Source organism: Macaca fascicularis, chromosome 3 (assembly GCF_037993035.2).
Source record: "Macaca fascicularis isolate 582-1 chromosome 3, T2T-MFA8v1.1".
Lineage (NCBI taxonomy): Eukaryota > Metazoa > Chordata > Mammalia > Primates > Cercopithecidae > Macaca > Macaca fascicularis.
In genome coordinates, this window is record NC_088377.1 from 198576832 (window position 1) to 198596545 (window position 19714).

General features: G+C 56.9%; 1 long non-coding RNA gene across 1 annotated transcript; it reads left to right on the plus strand.

The window, feature by feature from the left end:
- Nucleotides 1–444: 444 nt before the first annotated feature.
- LOC141409966 (uncharacterized) lies at nucleotides 445–6894 on the plus strand. The gene is made up of 2 exons (XR_012433140.1): nucleotides 445–1372; nucleotides 6174–6894. It is a non-coding gene; the product is annotated as an uncharacterized lncRNA (long non-coding RNA).
- Nucleotides 6895–19714: the final 12820 nt, after the last annotated feature.

A 19714-nucleotide genomic window follows, 5' to 3' on the forward strand; every position in this document is an offset into this window, starting at 1 on the left:
CCTGTGCTGCCACCAGGGCCCCTCTCCTCCCCTCGGGGGTGACCGCGGTGGCCGTAAGGGCCTTGCCAGGGTCTGCTCTGGGCGATTTTCCTCCTTGGGACCCTGGGCTGGGATCCTCCCAGGGCCTGACCCCGCGGACGCACGGACTTTATGCGCCGGCTGAACCCAGCATGAGGCCCACTTCATTTCCGTATTCATTCATTCGCCCTGTGATCACTGAGAATTCGCCCTGTGATCACTGAGAACGCGCAAATCCGGGCCTCCGGGATGAGCTGAACGGACAGGCCTGAGGGGCGCGGCCCGGGGACGGGGGGGGGGGGGGGGGGGGGGGGCGCGGCCCCGGGACGGGGGGTGGGGGCGCGGCCCGGGGACGGGGGGGGGCGGGGGGCGCGGCCCGGGGACGGGGGGGGCGGGGGGCGCGGGGGGCGCGGGCTCGCTCCAGGCGGAAGTCCCGGGAGAGCCTCTGGGGACTCCAGGGCCGCGGGAATGCGGGGGTTGCAGGGTCGGGATTTGCATTTCCCGCGCTGGGCTGGGGGGCGCCCGAGGCCTGCAGGAGACCCCGGACCCGGGGCTCGGAGTCCAGGAGGTGATTCGGGAGGGCCTGGGATCGAGCCGAGGGGCTGCCCCGCGCCGCTCCCAGGAGACGCGAGGACCCCCAGGAAGGAAGGAAAGCCACGCCCGTCCCCGCCACGTTCCAGAGACTTGGAACCGCGCAAAGGACGCTTCGGACTCGGCCACCCTGGGGGCCTGGCGGCCGCTCTCCCAGGACACAGTCCGCGGAGGGAGGACGCGGCTCCAGCAGCCAAGGCTGCTCCCCGCCCGCTCCAGCCCGCAGCCCTCCGGGCCCTCCCGAGCCGCGGTCCTGAGAGTTCTCGGGGGTCCCCACCGGGGGCCGGAGGTCGGAGGAGGGAGGGGAGGCCTGCGCTGGACAGCGTCGCGCGGGTGGCAGAGGACGCCCGTGGGTGTCGCCCCCACGCCGGCTGCTCCAGGCCCCCGCCCCGCCCCCGCTCCTGCCCTGACCTGGGAACTCAGGCGCAACAGGCCGGGCTGTGTGGGATTGCAACACGCACCTGATCTTGCAGGTCACTGAAGACGGGGTTTCCATTGTTTTCGTCTTTTGAGAAGCGCTGGTCCTGATGAGCCATCTTCTGTCCATGCAGGCGACTTGCGGGGCACAAAATGCTCCCCGGGCTCACAGCCAGTGTGGAGAACCGCCGGCTGCAGACCAGGCCTGGGCTCTGTAGCTCTGGGGCCACAAGGGGCCCTGGGTGAGTAGCCCAGCTGCGTGGGAGATGTTCCCGAAGACCCTGCTCACAGGGACTCCTAGACCCGGACGTGGCAGGTGGCAGCTGCCCGTGAGATTGCATTTCAGGTAAACGGTGAATAAGATGTTAGCACGGGTGTGTCCCGGAGGGTGTCACCTGAAATACACATTTCACACCAGGGTGTGTATCCCCCGCCACCCCCTGGAGGAAAGTCAGCACAGGCCACAGGATGGATTGATCTAGGGGCCCAGAGCAGGAAGCAGCGAGCACAGAACACCAGGGCTGGGCTGTTGACACCTCTCAGGGCCGCGTGGGTGCTCCCCGTCCACCTCTACATCACAGCAGGGTCTGGGGGCAAGGACATGGTGTCCAGCCAGCAGGACAGGGATGCAGACGGCAGAGGTCATCTGCCTCGAAAGGCCAGGAACTAAGACAGCCCCAAGTCTGGAGGCTGGAAGTCAGGACAGAACTGCCTGGAGACAGGGACCTGTCTTCCAGCTGGCCCTGAAAAGCTGCTCAGGCTCCCGTGGGGGTGGAGGTGAGAATAAGGTAAGAGGCAGCCAAGGAAGGTCCAGTGCAGGGCCAGGAGGCCGGGCTCAGTGCAACGGGACAGTGCAGGACCCTGGTAGGTGGGAGGACAGGACCCCTCCCTGTGGCCCACCAGCCACATAGGCAGCACCCCGCCCTGGCCGGGAGGCACTGGGTACCCGGATGCAGGAGCTGCCAGCCGGGCTGGGGGTCAGGCCTGCTCCTCTCTAAGATACTGTGGGTGCGTCCCCCACCGAGCCCTCCCACAAAACACCAGGCCCCGCCAGGGTAGGGGGAGAGGGAGGCCAGAAGCTGGGTAGGGAGGCGAGGAGGTCTCCAGAGGCTCCATGCTCCTGTCCTGTCAGACCTCACTTAAAACGCACGTGCAGGGGTGACATGACTCAGAACTTCCCTGTGTGACTTCAGAGCCCAAGGAGGCCTTCTGAGCGCAGCGCTGGGTCCCAGGCCTGTGAAGCGGGGCCTGCCAGGGGCCTCCAGGAGCCTTCACGACCATGATACAGCGGCTGCAGGCAGGGTCTGCATCCTGGGTTTCGAAGCAGCATGGGGGGGCTGTGTCCTGCACCCTCCCTTCAACAGCTGTGCGCAGGCAGAGGCCGGTGTGGCCCCGGGAACTTTCTCTTGAATGACACTCGCCCCGTAACAGACGCTCCTGAAGGTCCCCTGTGCTGATGAATGCTGAGGTCCTCGGGTCCTCAGAGGTCACCTGTCCCCTCACAAAGTGAAGGTTAGTTCAGGCGCACACTTTGTGGGCTACTTAGACTCCACTGTGATTTACGGACACTAATCCACACGTTCTTCGGGTCCCCTTCGAGCATTTCGGTTACCCCCACTCTTCTGCTATTACAGTGCCGTCATGGGTAACTTTTTTTTTTTTTTTTTTTTTTTTTTGAGACAGGGTCTTGCCATGTTGCCCAGGCTGGTCTCGAACTCCTGGGCCCAGGCAATCCTCCCACCTCGGCCTCCCAAAGTGCTGGGATTACAGGTGTGAGCTGCCGCGGCCGGTGCTGGGTAATCTTTTGTGTGATCATTCACTATGGGAACAACTCTATCTGTGGGGTGAGTTTGTAGGACGAGGATTCTTCCACCTCAGCCTCCCAAGTGACTGGGACCACAGGCGCACGCACCATGCCCAGCTAATTTTGTTTTTTAGATACATGGTCTTGCCATGTTGCCCAGGCCTGACTTGAACTGACCTCAATCAGTCTGCCCGCCTTGGCCTCCCAACGTGCTGGGATTTCAGGTGTGAGCCACCGTGCTGGCCCTACTGTCTTCTTATTTTTTTGGTTTCCAAGACAGAGTCTCACTCTGTCCCCCAGGCTGGAACGCAGTGGCACATTCTTGGCTCACTGCAACTTCTGTCTCCAGGGTTCAAGCAATTCTCCTGCTTCAGCCTCCTGAGTACCTGGGATTACAGGCATACACCATCACACCCGGCTAATTTTTGTATTTTCAGTAGAAACAGGATTTCCCCATGTTGGCCAGGCTGGTCTCGAACCCCTGACCTCAGGTGACATGCCCACCTCAGCCTCGCAAAGTGCTGGGATTACAGGTGTGAGCCACCGTGCCCCTACTGTCTTTTAAATCACTTTTTTCCTACAATTCCTTCTCTATCCTTTGCCCCTTTTCTCTCCGGGCCATTGGTCTGTGGAGGAATCAGAGCGTTTGGCCTGAAGAAGCCCCCACAACCACCCCCGGCCCCTCCACCCACCACGGCCCCCTCGGCTGCCGCCGTCCAGTCCCACCCCACAAGGACTTCAGAGCGCTGACTGCAGGGGGCACAGGGTACCAGAAGGTTCCACCCTGCATGCTTCCAGCTTGGCTGAGAAAGGAGCTGCTGGCCGTGGAGGCTGTCAGGAAAGTGCCCTGAGGGTGGCTGGGAAAGGAGCTGCCGGCCGTGGAGGCTGTCAGGAAAGTGCCCTGAGGGTGGCTGGGAAAGGAGCTGCCGGCCGTGGAGGCTGTCAGGAAAGTGCCCTGAGGGTGGCTGGGAAAGGAGCTGCCGGCCATGGAGGCTGTCAGGAAAGTGCCCTGAGGGTGGCTGGGAAAGGAGCTGCCAGCCATGGAGGCTGTCAGGAAAGTGCCCTGAGGGTGAGAGATGTACAAGAGTCCTCGGGGACGTCTTCAGGAAGGAGCTGAGCAGGTCCTCAGCTGGCCCCACCTCCCCGACAGGTGTACACCCAGCGGGGGCTGAGGTGGGCCCTCCTCTGTCTCTGTGGCCTCCTTGGTACCATGAGCACAGGGCCTGGTCATGGACACCATCAGCCAGGAGTGTCCCTTCCAGAAAGGGGGAGCTGCCCGGGAAGGTGTTCAAGAGTGCCCAGTCCTTCAGTGACAGCACTGTGACCACTCCAGGTGCCTGGCACAGGCAGAGGTGGTGGCCGCCAGAGCTGGGGAACGCTCCCAGGGTGTAAGGCCAAGGCCTCGGTCAGGAGGACGTGATGCTCGGAGTCGCTGGGGTGAAGCTCTGGACCCCGGAGGGAGGACCTGCTCCCCTGATGGGAGGACGGGAGCTGGGGGTCGAGCTCTACAGATTTTAGCCGCAATCCTGTCCTTCAAGCCTGCCCAGGCTGGGCAGGAGCTTCTCTGCAGTCTCGGCTGGGCGAGGCCGGGCCGGGCAGGCAGGAGGGGAGGAAGGCGCTCTCCTGAGGCGGAGTTGGGGACTGACGGGGAGAGGCTGTGCATGGGGTCACCCTGCCCGCGATCAGCTGCAGAGGAGCCCGGCCTGTGGACCTGGGATTTGTGGGGGGCACTTCTGTGGGGGCGGGGGGGCGGTGTCCAGGTGCTGCAGGGCCATAGGGTGAGTGCCCCATGTGCCCTTGGTGGGTGCCGACTCCCTGCTCAGCTCTGTGCTGACAAAGAAGAGAACCCGCTCTTGTCCTAAAGGACTTAGGCCTGACCCCCGAGGAAAGGCCGGCACAGAAACACTAGGGGTCAGGTGCTCACGCCTGTAATCCCAGCATGTGAGGAGACCAAGGTCGGAGGATGGCCTGGGGCCTTGAGTTCAAGACCAGCCTGGACAGCACAGCGAGACCCTGTCTCTACAAAAATAAAAAAATTGGGCCAGGCGTGGTGGCCCACACCTGTAATCCCAGCACTTTGGGAGGTCGTGGCAGGTGGATCATGAGGTCAGGAGTTCAAGACCAGCCTGGCCAACATAGTGAAACCCCATCTCTACTAAAAATGTAAAAATTAGCCGGGCGTGATGGCGCACACCTGTAGTCCCAGCTGCTCAGGAGGCTGAGGCAGGAGAACTGCTTGAACCCGGGAGGCAGAGGTTGCAGTGAGCCGAGATTATACCACCACACTCCAGCCTGGGCCACAGAGTGAGACTCAAAAAAAAAAAAAAAAGCCGGTGTGGCAGTGGGTCGTGCAGCCTCGTCCGGCCTCTGAGGAACTGCAAAGACGGAGGGCAGATGGCTCACAGGCCGGAGAGGTGCAGACCGGGGTCGGCTCACCTGCTAGCGACTCCAGGCCCCAACCTCCCTGGCAGCCTCTGCCTCGCCTGCTCACGGCCCTCAGGCAGCCCGGGCTGTGGGCACCAAGGGGTCCTGCCGGCTTCTCAGGCAGCAGAGTCCTCTGGGTCCTGAGTGTACCTCAGGAACATTCAACATTCGGGAGGCAAAGAAGGACGGGAAGGGATTGAAACCGCTCCCTCCACCCACTCCCGCCCGAGGCACCAGAGGCAGCCTCAAGAAAAGCAGAAGGTCCGGCCTGCAGTGGATCTCAGGGCCGCAGGAGGGGAGACCAGGGTGGGGACAAAGGCGGGGACCAAAAAGCCTTGTGGGTTCTAGAACATTCCTAGCTGGGCCTCGATCCATGGCACCGTCGGGGGGTGTGGCCGCCCAGGGGAGGCTGGAGAGGTGAGCTGCAGTCAGGAACCAACCGGCTTCTCTATAGGCACTGAAGGCCAAAGATCTGACCATCAGCCACTGGCCACAGGGCTGGGCCTTGGCCCAGGGCCCCCACAGCATGAGGGTTCAGGGAAGAATGGCAGAAACCCACCGCTGGGAATCAGGAGACCCTAGGACATCACTCCCTGATCTTGGGCAGGCTGCCCTCAGGCCTTCCTGTGCCTCAGTTTCCCCTCTGTGACATGGAGATGGGAGGTTTGTTGTGAGGATTTGTGATGGTAAATCTGGTCCAAAGCTGTGGCGGCCCTGCTGGGAGGACCCCGAGGACCCCACCTGCCTGAGCGGCTGACCACCTGGCATTTGCAGGGCTAGGGCTAGGGCTGGGCCAGGGGCTGGGGGCCGCTCGCCCTGAAGGCTCCTCCTGGTACCTGCCCCTGGTGAATCCAGGCTGCAGCCTGGCCTGGGCCTCAGGCTCTGTGACTTAATGGCACTGTCTCAATATCTTCTACAGCTTCTGTGGTGCTGCCCGGACTCGGCCACAGGGAGGTGGCCTGGCCACGCAGAGGCTGTTTGTGGACCGATGCCAGGCGCACCCTCACCCAGACAAGATTCTCCACTCCGGCCTCATCTTTGCCCCACCCCACACTCAGGGAACCCCCTCCCTATCTTTAAGGCTGATTTCCTCGGTGCGTTCCCTTGGCTACCAGGGCCACGGCGGATAACCTGCCTGACCCCATCCACATGGCTGTCGGTATCCACCTGTCAGCCCCACCTGCGTGTCCTCCTGGAAGGCAGGGCCCGAGTCTCACTCACTCCGCACACCATGGCCTCACCCAGCAACAGACATTGTCCAACAGCAGTAAATGTTTGTTGAATGAACAAGGAGCCTGATAGAGCCGGGGCGGGGCGGGGCGCAGAGGGCGGTGATCAGCAGGAAACAATGATGACCAGGCCTCGGGAAGGAGCCGTGGTTACTCCCGGCAGGCGGGACCCTGCAGTCAGCCCAGATTCCTCACGGCTCCACCCTCAGGACTGGGGAAGGAGAAATCAGAATTCTTGGGAATTATCAGAAATTCTCACAATCATACGTTAGTCTGTATTCGTCCTATAACATGTTCTTTTCATGTTTTTAAATAACATTGACTCACCATCATGATAAGAGTAAATCATTTTCTGTGATAGAATCATACTAAACTTTTCGGGGCTTTTCTATAAAAAGATTTAATAATAAATGCGTGGTTCAGTGTGATTTAAAACAGATCTGGAGGCTGGGCGAGGTGGCTCATGCCTGTAATCCCAGCACTTTGGGAGGTGGAGGCGTGTGGATCACCTGAGACCAGCCTGGCCAACATGGTGAAACCCCATCTCTACTAAAAATACAAAAATTAGCCAGGCATGGTGGCAGGCGCCTGTAATCCCAGCTACTCAGGAAGCTGAGGCAGGAGAATCACTTGAACCCAGGAGGCAAAGGTTGCAGTGAGCCAAGATCATACCGCTGAACTCCAACCTGGGCAATAGGGCAAGACTCCATCTCAAAAAAAAAAAAAAAAACCAGATCTGTACATATGCAGGTTTCTTACAGGTAATAAAAATAAAATAAAAATAATAAACAATAAATAGGCCAGGCACAGTGGCTCACGCCTATAATCCCAGCACTTTGGGAGGTCGAGGTGGGCAGATCATGAGGTCAGGAGTTCGAGACCAGCCTGACCAACATGGTGAAATGCCGTCTCTACTAAAAATACAAAAATTAGCTGGACGTGGTGGCTCATGCCTGTATTTCCAGCTACTCAGGAGGCTGAGGCAGGAGAATTGCTTGAACCTGGGAGGCAGTGGCTGCAGTGAGTTGAGATGGAGCCACTGCATTCCAGCCTGGGTGACAGAGCAAGACTGCATCTCAAAAAAATTAATTTATTTATTTAATTAAAATAAATAAAATAAATAAACAAATAAAACAGATCTGGCCATGAGCCACTAGATTGCCTTTATCTTTCTTAAAATACTTTCAATGTTTATCAAGCTGTTTATTCATCATCTAAGAAGTTTTGCTTAATAAGGACAAGATCTAAGAAGTTTTGCTTAATAAGGACATTAAGTTTTAGCAGCATTTCCAAGGATAGGTAGGTTGTAGCAAACACTTGAGCACTAGAAAACGGCGTACAGGCTCCAGGGTAACGTCCAGTACCACGGTGCTCACTCCCGTGGGCAAGGCTGGCACCAGGGGCTGGAAGCGCCCACCTGAGGGCTCCCAGCAAGCAGCCTCGAACACAGGGTGAGGACAGTGTAGGAGGCGTGAGGAGTCCCTGGTGCTGATGGTATGGGAGGCGTGCAGGCTCCCTGGTGCCAATGACACTTGGTCTCATCGTTAGCACCAGACACAGGATTGCACACATACACCCAACACCAGCCTGGAGCCAGGCTGGCCGATTGCTGCAGCATCTCTTCCCATCCCAAAATGTTGACTTCACGTGCCTCATTTCCTGCTCCAGCTTCTGACCGGACACCCTGGAGTACTCCAACCAGCAATATATTTTGTGCTAGTCCCACCAAGGCAGGGCTCGAGGGATGGGCTGATGAAAGGCAGGAACGCTTGTTCTTCAAAGATGCAGCTATAGGCCAGAGGTGGTGGTTCATGCCTGTAATCCCAGCACTTTGGGAGGCCGAGGTGGGAGGATTGCTTGAGGCCAGGAATTTGAGACCAGCCTGGGCAATATGGGGGGACCCCCATCTCTTACTAAAAACTATAAAAATTAGCTGGGCTTGGTGGCATGTGCCTGTGGTCCCAGCTAACTCAGGAAGCTGAGGTGGGAGGATCACTTGAGCCAGGAGTTCGAGGCTACAGTGAGCTCTGATCACACCACTGCATTCCAGCCTGGGCAACACAGCAAGACCCTGTCTCAAAACCAATCAACCAACCAACCAACCAAACAAACAAAATGCAGCTGTCCACACAGGAAGCTATATTGTAGCAGGACGAGCCGCAGACAAAACTCCTCAGACACCGGATTAAAGAAGAAAGAGGTTTTTTATTCGGCCGGGAGCGTCGGCGGACTTGCATCTTAAGAGCCGAGCTCCCCGAGAAAGAAATACTTGGCCTTTTTAAAGGCTTACAACTTTAAGGGGTCCACGTGAAAGGGTCGTGATAAATCGAGCAAGCGTGGGAAACATGACTGGGGGCTACATGCATCAGCTAACAGAACAAAAAGTTTTACAATGCTTTTTTCATACAGTGTCTGGAATTTACAGATAACACAAGTAGTTTAGGCCAGGGGTTGATGTTATTATTATTACTTTGTTTAACTTCTAGGGCCGGGTGATGGTGCCAAGGTTGTCTGTCTATTTATCTTACTTTTGTTTCTCTCTCTCTTTTCTCCTGTCTTGTGAACTAGGCAAGGTGGGGGGAGGAGGGCAGCAGGAGTAGTAGTGGTCTCCTTCCTTAATATGAAGTGACCTCTTGTTTTACTGAGACGCTTTGCTTACAAGTTGTTGCAGGAACAGCTCACCTCCCCAGCAGGCTGGGCAGAGCTCTTTCCAGGCCTGTTGGGAACAAAAGGTGTTCCTTGCATGCTTTGGGTGTTCACTTTCGGGTGATCAGCAGGAAACAGTGACCTGCTCACTGCCTCGGGAAGGAGCTGTTCTTGCTCCCGGCAGGCGGGACCCTGAAGTCAGCCCAGATTCCTCACGGCTCCACCCTCAGGACTGGGGAAGGAGAAATCAGAATTCCTGGGAACTGTCAGAAATTCTCACAATCATACGTTAGTCTGTATTCGTCCTATAACGTGTTCTTTTCATGTTTTTAAGTAATGTTGACTCACCATCATGATAAGAGTAAATCATTTTCTGTGATAGAATCATACTAAACATTTCGGGGCTTTTCTGTTTACAAAAAAGATTTAATAATAAATCTGTGGTTCAGTGTTATTTAAAACAGATCTGTACATGTACAGGTTTCTTTTTGTTTCTTTTTTTCTTTTCCTTTTTTTTTTTTTTTTTGAGATGGAGTCTCGCTCTGTCGCCCAGGCTGGAGTGCAGTGGTGCGATCTCGGCTCACTGTAACCTCCACCTCCTGGGTTCAAGCCATTCTCCTGCCTCAGCCTCCTAAGCAGCTGGGACTACAGGCGCCCGACATCACGCCCAGCTAATTTTTTGTATTTTCAGTAGAGATGGGGTTTCACCGTGTTAGTTAGGATGGTCTCAATCTCCTGACTTCATGATCCACCCACCTCGGCCTCCCAAAGTGCTGGGAATACAGGTGTAAGCCACCGTGCCCGGCCTACCAAGTTTCTTATAGGTAACAAAAATAAAATAAAAATAATAAACAGTATATAAAACAGATCTGGCCATGAGCCACTGGACGGCCTTTATCTTTCTTAAAATATTTCCAACATTTATCAAGCTGTTTATTCATCATTATGGAGATCTAAGAAGTTTTGCTTAATAAGGACATTAAGTTTTAGCAGCATTTCCAAGGATAAGTAGCTTGTAGCAAACACGCACTAGAAAACGGCGTACAGACTCCAGGGTAACGTCCAGTACCGCAGTGCTCACCCCTGTGGGCAAGGCTGGCACCAGGGGCTGCGCCCACCTCAGGGCTCCAAACCACAGCTTCCTCCCTACTGGAACCCAGGAGGCTCGTCCAGCAGGAGCAGTTCTCCTCCTTTGTTTGTATGTTTGTTTTGAGACGGAGTCTTGCTTTGTCATCCAGGCTGGAGTGCAGTGGCACCATCTCACCTCACTGCAAACTCCACCTCCCGGGTTCAAACGATTCTCCTGCCTCAGCCTCCCGAGTAGCTGGGATTACAGGCGCCCACCACCACGCCCGGCTAATTTTTGTATTTTAAGTAGAGATGGGGTTTCACCGTGTTGGCCAGGCTGGTCTCAAACTCCTGACCCTCAAATGATCCGCCTGCCTCAGTCTCCCAAACTGCTGGGATTACAGGCGTGAGCCGCCATGCCCAGCCAGTTCTCCCTTTTGTCTTGGTGAAGGACCGCGGGGTGGGGTCCACTGACCGTCAGCAAGACTGTGAAGCAGAAGTTGTCTCGTTGGTGTCCTGGACTCCATGTCCCCTTCTGGAACCCCGACCCTTCCCCAGACAGACACTCTGGAACCCCCACCCTTCCCCAGACAGACACTCTGGAACCCCGACCCCTTCCCCAGACAGACACTCTGGAACCCCGACCCCTTCCCCAGACAGACACTCTGGAACCCCGACCCCTTCCCCAGACAGACACCCAGCACTCAGCTCTTGTCCAGCCAGCTCAGGAGCAAGAACTCACTGGCACCTTGGAATGAAGGGTGCGTGAGGCCCTCCTGTACGTGCCCACATGCTAAAGAGAAGACCCATGGAAAGACATTGTGCACCCCGAGGGGGTCGAGTCTTGGGAAAGGCCTAAGTTTTTGCGGTCCGTGAACCCAAAAGTATCTGAGACAAGTCTCAATCAATTTAGAAGGCATATTTTGCCCAGGTTAAGGTGTGCCTGTGACACACCTCAGGAGGTCCTGATGACATGTGCCCAAAGTAGTCAGGGCGCAGCTTCTTTTCATACATTTCAGGGAGACAAGACACGTCATCAACACATGTAAGATGGCTGGGCGCGGTGGCTCACGCCTGTAATCCCAGCACTTTGGGAGGCCGAGGTGGGCAGATCACCTGAGATCAGGCGTTCCAGACCAGCTTGGCCAATATGGAGAAACCCAGTCTCTACTAAAAATGCAAAAATCAGCTGGGTGTGGTGGCGTGCCCCTGTAGTCCCAGTTACTTGGGAGGCTGAGGCAGGAGAATCACTTGAACTGCAGAGGTGGAGGTTGCCGTGAGCCAAGATTGCACCATTGCACTCCAGCCTGGGCAACAGAGCAAGACTCCAACTCAAAATAAATAAATAAATAAATATTAAAATATATATGTGTAAGACGTACATTGGTTTGGTCTAGAAAGGCAGGACAACTTGGGACCACTTGAAGCAGGGCCTTCCAGTTAATAGGTAGATGAGCAACAGAGGGTTGCATTCTAGGTCTCTGATCAGCCTTTCACTGAAAATACAATCCACATGTGAGAGGGGGTAGGGGAAGGGCCACGTGTGCCTTAGTCTGGCTCCGTGAAACAACAGGGCAGGGGAAGCAGTCAGATACGCGTTTGTCTCGGGGAACAGAGGGATGACTGAGATCTGTCCTTTGTCTGCACCTGTGAAGGTAAGCTGTCCACTCACATTGCCAGGGTGAAATCCCACACAACTGCTCTAGGGTAAAGATCTTGAGCCCCGGCCGGGCGCGGTGGCTCACGCCTGTAATCCCAGCACTTTGGGAGGCCGAGGCGGGCGGATCACAAGGTCAGGAGATCGAGACCACAGTGAAACCCCGTCTCTACTAAAAATACAAAAAATTAGCCAGGCGCGGTGGCGGGCGCCTGTAGTCCCAGCTACTCAGGAGGCTGAGGCAGGAGAATGGCGTAAACCCAGGAGGCGGAGCTTGCAGTGAGCCGAGATCGCGCCACTGCACTCCAGCCTGGGCGACAGAGCGAGACTCCGTCTCAAAAAAAAAAAAAAAAAAAAAAAAATATCTTGAGCCCCACAGGGAATTTCCTTGTGCACAAATTGTGAGTGAGATGTGTGGCTTTTTTTTTTTAATCTCTGTAGCTGTCTTATTTGGGAATAAAATGGGAGCAGGTTTGCCTGATACAGTTCCCAGTGTGACTTTTCCCTTTGGCTTAGTGACTGTGGTCCCAAGATTTATTTTCCTTTCTTTTTTTTTTTTTTTTTGAGACGGAGTCTCGCTCTGTCGCCCAGGCTGGAGTGCAGTGGCCGGATCTCAGCTCACTGCAAGCTCCGCCTCCCGGGTTCATGCCATTCTCCTGCCTCAGCCTCCCGAGTAGCTGGGACTACAGGCGCCTGCCACCTCGCCCGGCTAAGTTTTTGTATTTTTAGTAGAGACGGGGTTTCACTGTGTTACCCAGGATGGTCTCGATCTCCTGACCTCGTGATCCGCCCGTCTCGGCCTCCCAAAGTGCTGGGATTACAGGCTTGAGCCACCGCGCCCGGCCCATTTATTTTCCTTTCACAGGTCCTTGAGAACTAACAAGGTAGCCACCCACAGCTTCATGAACGCAGGCAGAGGACACAAGACTCCTGGGTCAGACACAAAGGTCTTTATCACCCCCGCTAGCACAGAGGCAGGGCCAGCATGTCTGGGCACCACAGCTCCTGAGCCTCAGCTCCCGTTGGGGGATGTGAAGAGGGCGAGGTACCCCTGCAAGCAGGGGTGTGCATTGCAGGAGGGGACCCTGTTCTCATAGAACCCGAATCTTTTATAACAGGCAGTCAGCATACCTGTCCTGAGCTCCTGAGTGAGACCCTCTCTTTCTTCCAAGGATGTCTGCTGTACAAGTGTCCCTGAAAAGACAACCTGAAACAAAGGCTCTGGCCACAACTCTACAAAAATACCAGCGACCCAGGGAGAGTCACCTCCCAGCCAGAGGATCCTCTGGGCTTCCACCGTGGAGCAGAGGAGCTTTGTTAGGCAGTGGACTGGGGGAGACATTTGGGAGCAAGGCCCAGGAGTGGTCAGTGCTGGCCTGGGGCAGGACAGAGCTGACTTCCCTCAGCTCACACAGACATCTCAGAGAAGCACTGGCTGGGGTCCCCTGGCCATGACTGCCATCCACAGGGGCACGGGGACAAGAGTGAGAGTAGCCTTTGCTGCTGCTTGCAAAGCCCTGGAAAGAGCCAGCCCTGGGCAAAGCCAAGAGTCGCAAGGAGCAGGGGTGTCCTGTGGCAGCCTTGTCCATCCCTGTCACTCTGCCCGTCACCTCCTGGGGCGTCTCTGGAAGATCTGAGGCTTCCATGCAGAGCCCCACCCAGACTGGTTCTCCTGGAAATGCCAGCTCCTCCCTGCTCCGGGGACCTGCCTTTCCCTGAACAGGCCCCTCTGTCTCAGCAAGATGGCAAGCTCAGCTTGTTCACACTCACATGTAAATGACTGAATGACGAGAGCCTCCCGGGCAGAGGAGGGATCAGGGGGCGGACTGGGTCTGTCAGGAGGGTTTTCTCCAGGAGGATTGGGAGACGTTTCTCAGGGGCTGGGGTTGGGTGGAGGGATCTGCCTGCTTCAGCCCTGCCTGCTTCAGCCCTGCCCAGGAGGCATGGGGGCACCCAGGGATGACTGAGGAAGGGGCTCAAGCGCAGTGTGGGGCTGTGTGTGGGAAGGCAGCAGCCAGGTGGAGGCCCAAGGGGAAGGGAGTGAGTCAGGGGGGGCAGTCAGACAGGCTTGCCCTGACTCAGACAGGTGCGTCAGGAGGCGGGCCCAGGACAGGGGTGTGTGTGTGTGTGTGTGTGTCTGTGTGTGGGGGGGGGGGGTGCACGCTCTTCAGCTCAGCCTTTCAAGCCAGGGCTGCCTCTGTCCCCGATGCTGCCTCATCTGGGGTCGCATCTGACCCTTCTGTGGCTGGAAACAGCACCGCCAGCCACTCCTGAAGTCACTTGCCTTCCCTAAGGCTTTGGTGCCCAGGGCACCGTGCACATGTGCTCTGGGAAGGAGCAGCACAGGCCGTGCTCACCTGGGCCAGGAGGGCAGGGCCTCAAGGCTGCAGGGAGACTCAGGGGAGGGGAGAGGGCTGAGGGTGCTGGGAGGATTGGGGGGATTGGGAGGTGCTGTTTCCCACCCCCAGGTGGCTGGAAGCGAGCACAGTGGCCCAAAGCCCCTCCAGGTGAAGGAAGAGGGAAAGGTCCTGGGAACCGTCCATGCACCTGTGAGTGGGGCCAAGGCCTTGCCCCAGGACATGGCGAACCCTGCACGGCCCAGCGCAGCGATCGGGTGACCCGCGCGGCTCCGGTTGCTTCCCAGTTACTCTTGGCCACGCACGCAGCCTGGAAGCTGGAGCTCTGCGCTGGTTTCACAGCCCTGGAGCCTGGGGGAAGAACCAGTCGCCTGAATGGGGATGGGGAGGCACAGGGGTGCCAGGGGGCCCTTCCAGGGGGTGCAGTTCTGCCATTCAAGGTCCAGAAAAATGACACAGGAAGAAGAGTTAGAACAGATTCTGAATCGTTCAGCCTCAGCAGGAAGGAAACCCCATCCCTGCTCCACCACCTTGAGGACCTAGTGCCAGGCACAGAGGGGCAGGCGCTGCAGGACCCCGTGTATGCGGCCCCTAGAATTCTCAGACTCCTAGAGACAGGAAGAAGACTGGGGGTGCCAGGGGACGGGAGTCAGCGTTTCGCGGGGACAGAGGTTCAGCTTGGAAAGATGGAAGGTTCTGCGGACGATGGCGGTGATGCCTGCACATAAGTGCGAATGTGCTCCATGCCACCGAACTGTGTGCTTGAAAACGGTTGAGATGGTACATTTTATGTTATGTTAGATGAGCTTTACCACAATTTTTAAAAGATCAAGAAGTGAGCTGGGTGCGGTGGCTCACGCCTGTAATCCCAGCACTTTGGGAGGCCGAGGTGGGCGGATCACCTGAGGTCGGGAGTTTGTGACCAGCCTGGCCAGCATGGTAAAACCCTGTCTCTACTAAAAATACAAAATTAGCCAGGGTGGTGGCGCATGCCTGTAATCCCAGCTGCTCAGGAGGCTGAGGCAGGAGAATTGCTTGAACCCAGGAGGTGGAGGTTGCGGTGAGCAGGAGATCGTGCCATTGCATTCCAGCCTGGGCAACAAGAGCGAAACTCTGTCTCAAAAAAAAAAAAAAAAAAAAAATCAAGAAGTGAAAAATTTAGACCATGAGCCCCACGTGAAAGCGGATGAAAATCGGCGGAGAGGGTGAGGCCAGTGGAAGGCAAGGGAGGACAAGGGCAATTTCACTTTGGAAACCCACTCCAGGGGTCCTCGGCCAGGAGCTGGACTGCCGCGGGGGATGCTGCACCCCTACTCTGCAGAAGAGGAATCCCAGCTGGGAACGGGCGGCCCGAGGTCACAGAGGGGCGTGCCGCCAGGGGTGCGGCAGGAGGGTGATGGGGAGGAGGCCAGGGCAGTGTCTGAGGCTGCGTGCGGGGGCCGTGTGTTCACCTGGGCGCCGGCTGCAGAGGGGGTCGCAGGGCCGAGGGGAGAGGATGGGGTCTTCAGAGACTGCGTGCTTGGAGGACATTTGGCATCACTCGATACTAACATGCAAACGTGAGCCCCAAGAGCACGTCAAGGGTGTTCCCAGCTGGGCTCTGGGAGCTAAGACAAAAGCCAGTGACCTCCCACCCGCCGTGGCAGGACACACAGAGCGTGGTCTCCACACAAGAGGCACGAGCCTGCGGACCAGGGAGGGCCCCGGGCTGGCATCACATAGCACAGCGATGCCAGCAGCAGCGCAGTCTCAGGCTCTCCCTGCCCTGATGATTCTCCACTCCCAACACAAGGGCCATGTGGTCTGGAGGGACCTTTGGCCCAGCTGCAGGGGACCAGCTCAGGAAGACCCTCCTTGGCTCCGTATGGGTCAAGAAGATTCCTCGTATCCATGTAGAGGCAGACCGTGCTTCTGAAAGGACGGATGAGTGACCGTTGCCTCGGCTGCCTGCGCCCTGTAGGGCTCCTCGATCCTGTTGAATGTTCTGTTCTCAAGGACCTCGGAGAAATCGTGTCGCAGTTTAAGGTCCCGGCCTTGCCGCCACCCAGACCTCTCCTTCCCAAACCTTTAGTGAACAGCAGCACCAGGAGGGCTCACTGAGCGTGTGCGCCGGTGCCCCTGTGAGCGTTGTGTGTGCTATGTATGTGTGTATCTGTGTACATGTGTATTTGTTTGTAGGTATGTGTGTATCTGTGCCAATATGTGTGTGTGTGGGTGTATATGAATATGTGTGGGAGGGTGTGTGTGATGTGTGTGGGTGTGAGTGGGTGTGTTACACGTGTGTGTGCTTGTGCGTATACATGCAGCCCAGTGGGCCTGGCCTTGCCTGGTCCTGGGGGAGGCCAGGACCATGGAGTCCTAGAGTGGGTACCAAGGGCCCGTGTGTCCGCGTGGAGCTGGACGTGCTTCTGGGGGCCATGCACCCTGACCCTGGTCCTCTCCAGTGAAGAGGCCGGGGCGGGCAGAACTGGGTCAGGCTCTGGGACACAGCTTCACCCTGTCAGCGCAGCGAGGGCTGAGGTGGACAGGGGAGCCCTAGACAGCCCGTCCCTGGGTGGGCCTGGCCTTCCCAGCCCTGACTCAGTGCGAAGGGCCAGACAGGGCGCGGCCACCCACGGGGATTCCCAGTTCCAGCCCCAGCCCAGGGCCCAGCCCCTCCCAGCGCTGGGCGAGGCCCCAGGTGAGACCTAAAGATCCTCGGGCAGGGACAGCAGTGCATGTACCTTCCAAGACAGGGACGCTGCTGTGGCAGGAGGGCTCCGGGCCCCTGCCTTCCTTCCCAGGGGCTGGACCAGGCAGTGCTGGGCGTGGTTCTCAACATTGCCCGAGAAAAAGTGTGAAAAGTGCACACAGGGCTCTGGGGTCTGCACAGCTCATGGCCCCCTAAGGGCAGGGAGAGCCGCTACCCGGGCCAGGGCTCTGATCCCACAGTCTCAGGCCCTCCCCGCCCTCATGAGTCTCCACGCCCAACACAAAGGTCTACAAGGACCTTTGGCCCAGGTGCAGGGACTATCTCAGGGAGACCCCTCCCTGGAGGACTTGTTCTCTGATCTCCAGATGTTTAGGCTGAAAGTGCAGAGATGAGGAGTCGGACAGAGGGGTCTGCGAGCAGCGCTGTGCACGCTCCGCTCACCTGAACACCATCATCTGAGTCGCTTTTGATAAAATTCATAGGAGGACACCGGTTTGGCCTGAGCTCCTGCACTAGGCCCGGCAGACCAGACCAAAACACAGCCACTCGTGCTCCACGTCACCACGCCAAAACTAACTTCATCTCACCTTCCAGGAAACCAGGAGAGAGAGAATACCCCCGGCCGGGCGCGGTGGCTCACGCCTGTAATCCCTGCACTTTGGGAGGCCGAGGCAGGTGGATCACGAGGTCAGGAGATCGAGACCATCCTGGCTAACACGGTGAAACCCCGTCTCTACTAAAATACAAAAAATTAGCTGGGCGCGGTGGCGGGCGCCTGTAGTCCCAGCTACTCGGGAGGCTGAGGCAGGAGAATGGCGCGAACCCGGGAGGCGGAGCTTGCAGTGAGCCGAGATCGCGCCACTGTACTCCAGCCTGGGCTACAGAGTGAAGACTCCGCCTCAAAAAAAAAAAAAAAAGAGAGAGAGAGAGACTAGCCCCAAGCAAGCCAGGTTTTGTTGGCATGATGAGGAAGTCCCGTCTGCTGGAACCTTCCAAGGCAGGCCACTTGGAAACCACCAATCTGCTTTTTGTTCTGTGTCTACTTCCTCAGCCCCTTTCTGTCTACAAAACCAACCTCCTCTACCTAGCACGCCAGAGCCCTTGTTCTGTTCTATAGAGTGATCTGTGCCTGGTTCTAGAGTTGCAAAAAGAGCCATTAAGACCATTCAATTGGGGCTGGGCACGGTGGTTCACGCCTGTAATCCCATCACTTTGGGAGCCTGAGACGGGCGGATCATCTGAGGTCAAGAGTTCAAGACCAGCTTGACCAACATGGGGAAACACCATCTCTACTAAAAATACAAAATTAGCAGGGCATGGTGGCGCATGCCTGTAATCCCAGCTACTCGGGAGGCTGAGGAAGGAGAATCGCTTGAACCAGGGAGGCGGAGGTTGTGGTGAGCCCAGATCGAGCCACTGTACTCCAGCCTGGGCAACAAGAGCGAAACTCCGTCTCAAAAAAAAAAAAAAAAAAAAAAAAACTTTCAATTGTGGCTGGGCACAGTGGCTCACGCCTGTAATCCCAGCACCTTGGGAGGCCGAGGCAGGCAGATCACCTGAGGCCAGGAGTTCCAGAACAGCCTGGTCAACGTGGTGAAACCCCATCTCTACTAAAAATGCAGAAATTAGCCAGACGCAGTGGAGCGCGCCTGTAATCCCAGCTACTCAGGAGGCTAAGGCAGGAGAATCACTTGAACCCAGAAGGCAGAGGTTGCAGTGAGCCAAGATTGTGCCACTGCACTCCCGCCTGCGTGACAGGGTGAGACTCCATCTCAAAAAAAAGGAAAAAAAAAATCTTTCATTTGGTTGCAGTGTTTTGTTTGTTTGTTTTTAGACACAGTCTTGCTCTGTCGCCCAGGCTGGAGTGAAGTGACACGATCTCAGCTTACTGCAAGCTCCGCCTCCTGGGTTCAAGTGATTCTCCTGCCTCGGCCTCCGGAGTAGCTGGGACTACAGGCGCGCACCACCACGCCAGGCTAATGTTTTTTTGCTTTTTTTTTTTTTTGTATTTTTAGCAGAGATGGGGGGGTCTCACCATGTTGGCCAGGCTGGTCTCGAACTCCTGACCTCAGGTGATCCTCCCACCTTGGCCTCCCGAAGGGCTGGGATTACAGGCATGAGCCATCTTGCCCGGCCTTGGTTGCAATTTCTTTTGTCAGTTGTAAGCTTAGTGATGGTCTCTGGCTTGTAGAGGAACCTCCAGTGTGACTCGATTAGCCCCTACTCACTTGTGTGGTTGTCCGTTCATTGTTTTCCAGCAGACAAGCCTGTGCTGAACGCCTGCTGTATGCCAGGAACTGTCTGAGTGGCACGGCCAAGTGCACAGCTGAGACAGGGCCCAGGCCTGGACCTGCATGGCTTCCAGCCACTCAGCCTGGAGCACCAAGAGCAGAGTTCAGTCGCCGTCATGGGAAAGTCATGTAGGAGACATGTGGGTCTCAGCGTGCCATGAGGATGGACCCAACCTACAGAAATGATCATTATTTAGGCTGAACTCTGAAAAAGGAGAGGGGATTATCCAGGGAGTGGTAATGGGGGGAAAGACAGGCCGTGGTGGGAAGGGAGGGAGGGGACCCCAGGCAGAGGGAGCAGCCTGTGAAGAAGAGCAAGGACACCGTGATTCTTGGAACGTGCCGGCGGAGAGTGGCGCAGACGCCCTGCCTGGGGAAGCGGGGAGGCCTGCTTTCTTCTGGGAGCCCTGCCCCACACAGTGCAGTCTGAGGGGATTTTAAGCTGAGGACCAGATCCTGAACAGCGGTGAACCTCCCCTAGAGCCCAGCCCTCATGCTGGGAGAAGCCCCAGTCACCCAG